We start from the raw sequence: 4,613 nt of genomic DNA, 5'->3' as shown, positions 1-4,613 counted from the left end.
AAAGCTTCCGAACTATAATTCCAAATCAGATGGAATGAAAGGAAAGACTAATACACCTGACTACATGGAAGTAAAAACGGCTGCATGGAAGGGACCAGCAGTTAGCGTAATGGCTATGTCGCTGGACTCCCACGTAGTCGACCGCGGTTCGTGTCCTGGACCCGGTGGCTTAAAACTCATGCCGGGTGTGTGTGCGTGCGTGCCCAAGATCCCGAGAGGAGAATGGAGGAGAAGGGATTATGCCATGGCCACCCCCCCCAGGGGGTGATTTCTTTGATTTCTTGCTTTCTGTCTCTCTCTCTCTCTGGCGAGCACACGTGCCCTTATAGCAAAAACCTCTACCAAAAAAAAAAAAAAAAAAAGGGCTGCATGGAAGAAAACACTACTGGGAACAGCAGATGGCACAGTGGTTATGTCATTGGATTCCCACATGGCCAATCGCGGTTCAAGTCCCAGACCCCGTGGCTTTAAAATCATGCTGGGTGCATGTGTGCGTGCCCAAAATCCCAAGAGGAGAATGGAGGAGAAGGAATTGCAGCGTGGCCACCCCCCTGGGGGTGATTTCTCGCTTTCCCTCTCACTGTATCCATCTCTCTCTGGCAAGCGCACATGCCCTAAGGCAAAAACCTCTCAAAAATAAGAAGAAAACACTACAAACAAAGTCAGAAGACAAAGCTGGGAGAAAATATCTGCAATATAGATTACGGATGAAGGGCTTACATCCCAAATATTCAGATAACATATAAAAATGGGAGAAAGCGAGATCAAACCTAATAGAAAAATGAGAAAAGACATGAAAAGAAAATGTATCATCTCAAAAAAGAAAAAAAAAGATCCTTAAATACATAAAAAGCTGTTCCTTCTCGCTTACAATAATAGAACTACAAATTAAAACTACACCGAGATACCATTTCTTACCTATCAGATTGGCAAAAATCAAAAAGCATAATTACACAGTTTGTTGGCAAGTGGTAGGGAAACAGACACTCTTATACAACACTGGTGGAATGTACGCTTGTAGCATCTCCATGCAGGAGAATTTCACAATATGTATTTTAAAACACAAGTGTGTGCACACGCACACACACACACTGGGCTTTGATGTAGCAATCCCACCCCTAAGGATTTACACTGAAGATAAATCTCCAAAAATACAAAAATACACACAAGTTGAGTATCCTTCATCCAAAATTCTTAGAACCAAAAGTGTTTTGGATTTTGGAATATTTGCAGACATAATAAGATAGTTTTGGGCTGAGAAACAAGTCTAAATACAAGATTTGTTTTTCCTTCATAGATACTTTATATATATATAGCTGGACATAATTTTGTACAATATTTTTGTATAGCAGGGTTTTGACTGAGACCTGTCTCATGCAGCCAGGTGCGGAATTTTCTACACTGATGTCATGGTGCTCAAAAAGTTAGAGGTTTGAGAGTATTTCAGACTTTGATTGTTTCGATTAGGGATATTCGATCTGAATGCACGTGATTATCGACAGCATTCTTGTTCATAACATTTAAAATACTGGGGACAACTGGAAAACCCATCTGTATGATATCTGAGTACTATGCAGTTTATGCAGTTAGCTTTTTTTTTTTTTTTTTTTTTTGTCTTTAGAGAGATTTTTGCTATAGGGTGCATGCACTTGCCATAGAGACAGAGAGACAGAAAGTGAGAAATCACCCCAGGGGGGAAGGCCATGCCGTAATCTCTTCTCCTTCATTCTCCTCTCAAGATCTTGGGCACACATGCACACGTGCCTGGAGTGAATTTTAAGCCGCTGGATCCAGGACTTGAACTGCAGTTGCTATGGCAATCCAGTGAAGTAACCATTATGCCATCTGCTGGTCCCTGCAGTTAGTCTGAAAAGTGAGAACTCTCCCTATGAGCAGATATGGAGTGATTTCCAGGAGTTATTGTTAAGAAAGCAAACTGTAAAACAAAAATAGTTTCCCCTTTTTTTGTAGGAAAGAAGGGGAATTAAAAAAAAAAATCCATGTGTTGTGGATGTTCATTTGTGCAAAAAGAAACACAGGAAAGGGATCAGCTGTTAGTGTAATGGCTATGTCGCTGGACTCCCACGTAGTCGATCGCGGTTCGAGTCCTCGACCCGGTGGCTTAAACTCATGCCAGGCACGTGTGCGTGCGTGCCCAAGATCCCGAGAGAAGAATGGAGGAGAAGGGATTGAGGTGTGGCCATCCCCCCTGGGGGGGGGGTGATTTCTCGCTTTCTATCTCTCTGTCTCTCTCTGTCTGTCTGGCGAGTGCACGCGCCCTATAGCAAAAACCTCTTCAAAAAAAAAAAAAAAAAAGAAAGAAAGAAAAAAGAAAAAGAAATACAGGAAAGAAATCAGAGAGTCATCGGAGGGTCACACCCACAGGCCAGGTGGAATGGGGTCAGGCAGAGCAGGTGGAACCAGGAGGGGACGGAGCCTGTGTGTGGTGTGCAGTCCCGCTCATAATTCACACATCCAACAACAAAAAGAGGAACATAACATCCACAGAGATGGAAGGGAAAACTAAAACAAAAAATGGAAATAAGTGAACTGACTAAATTTCAAGTGCATCATATCAGCACTGAGGGCAGAAACTAAAACTCAAGCCACTTTTGAACACTAAGGATGTACACATCCTTAGACTAAAGAATTCTCAACAAATAGTAGGTACTAGTTAGAAATTTAGCCAGTAGACTTTTTTTTTTGAAGAAGCATGAATAATTCTGTGTATTCTAGAACTGAGCAAATAAGTAAACATAGTGCAGATAATGGGAATCAGGCTTCTTGTTGTTGAGAGAATTACTATATAAGAAGCAAGAAATAATCCTGAATTGTTCCATTGGAATTCGAGGTAACAGTGACAACCCATGCTTTTCAGTATTCACCAGACAGATAAATACAGTGAGGCGTATCTTTGCATGTGTGCCTACATACAGCATCTATTTCCTAGTTTCTCCAACTAAGAGAGGCTAGGACCAAAGCATTCCAGTAACAATAAGCATTTCTAGAGTGCAAATCTCTACTATAAGCCCCAGGGCTCCTTTGGAAATGGTCTGTTATAGGACTGAACAGTGAAAATGCAAGCCAGGAACAGTAGCAGTTCATGTCTACCAGCTCGAAAGGGCTCTCCATGGCCAAATCTGAGACAATCTGAACATGAAAATACTTACTGATAGCAAATGTCTGCAGCATTCTGAATAAAGTAAGAATCCATTAGCCCACAGTGATATAATAAATGGGGTAAGGGAAAATTCTTTCTTATAGCAAATAAAAAACCAAATGAATCAATAGACAAACGAATGAATAATGAAATTAGTACCACTTGGCAACCACAATAATAATTAATCCAGGCAAGAATCAAGAATAGACTCTAAAACTAGTGATTTAAACTTTGAAGGATAATAGGGAATCCACATGGTTTCAAAGTATCTCCCCAAGAGATACTTAGTAAGGGGGCCAACAGGTGGCATGGTGGTTAAGGGTCCTAAACTCTTACATGGCCGACCACAGACCTGGCGGCTTGCTTTCTCGCTTTACCTCTCTTTCTTTCTTTTCTTTCTTTTTTTCTCTCTCTTTGACTCTGTCCCTCTCTGTTCACATTAAAATAAATAAAGTTAAATAAAGTAATTCTTAAAAAATAAAAAGAGAGATACTTAGTACCGTCACAATAGAGAACCCTGATACATAGACAGGGCACCTCCAGCAATGAGCACAGTTACTGTCACCAACGATGGCACATGGCAACATTGTGTAACACACACCACCTCTGTGCTATTCCGTAGGAAAACATATAACCTAAATCCAATCAGGAGGAAACATCAAGCAAACCGACACTGAGGGCCTTCTAGCAAGTAACAGACTACATGCACTGGTGAGGCCACACTGTCCAGAACAGAGGGAAGCGAGGAGACAAGATAACCAAGGCCACAGTGACCTGGGGTTTTGCTCTGCTGTGACAGCATTGACCCGACTGGTGAAACCTGAGTCAAGTGCAGCTTATACCACCAATGTTTATCCCCTGCTTCTTACTGTACTGGAAATAAAGGCTTATTCTTTTTCGTAGATATAAACTGAAGTGTTAGACATGAAAGGGCAGCCCATCTGCAGTTTACTTTTAAGTGAGTCAGAGAAACAGAGAAAAGTACAAAACAAATGTGGTCAAATGTTAACATTTGGGGAATATGAGTAAACAATACATGGGACTTCCCTACAATACTGCAGCTTTCTTGTAGGTCTGACGCTCTCGTGTGTGCACATGTGTGCGACACACACACACAAGTAAAATACACACATATATTCACATATATGTGTACATGTGTGTATACGTACATAGTTTATTAGTTTTTTTGTTTTTAAAGGTTTTTGCCATAAGGCATGTGTGCTCACCAGAGAGAGACAGAGGAAAAGTGAGAAATCACCCCTGATGGAAATGGCCACACCATGATCTCCCCTTCTCCATTCTCCTCTTGGGATTCTGTGCATACACCACACACACCTTGCATGATTTTCAAGCCACCAGGTCCAGGACTGGAACTGCGGTCAGCCATGCAGGAATCCAGAACCTTAACCACCATGCCACCTGCTGGCCCCAGCCTTTCAGCTTTTTTTTTTTT

Source organism: Tupaia chinensis, unplaced genomic scaffold, assembly GCF_000334495.1.
Source record: "Tupaia chinensis unplaced genomic scaffold, TupChi_1.0 Scaffold000708_1, whole genome shotgun sequence".
Taxonomy (NCBI): Eukaryota; Metazoa; Chordata; class Mammalia; order Scandentia; family Tupaiidae; genus Tupaia; species Tupaia belangeri.
The sequence above is the reverse complement of the archived record's forward strand: the minus strand, read 5'-3'. Positions refer to the sequence as shown.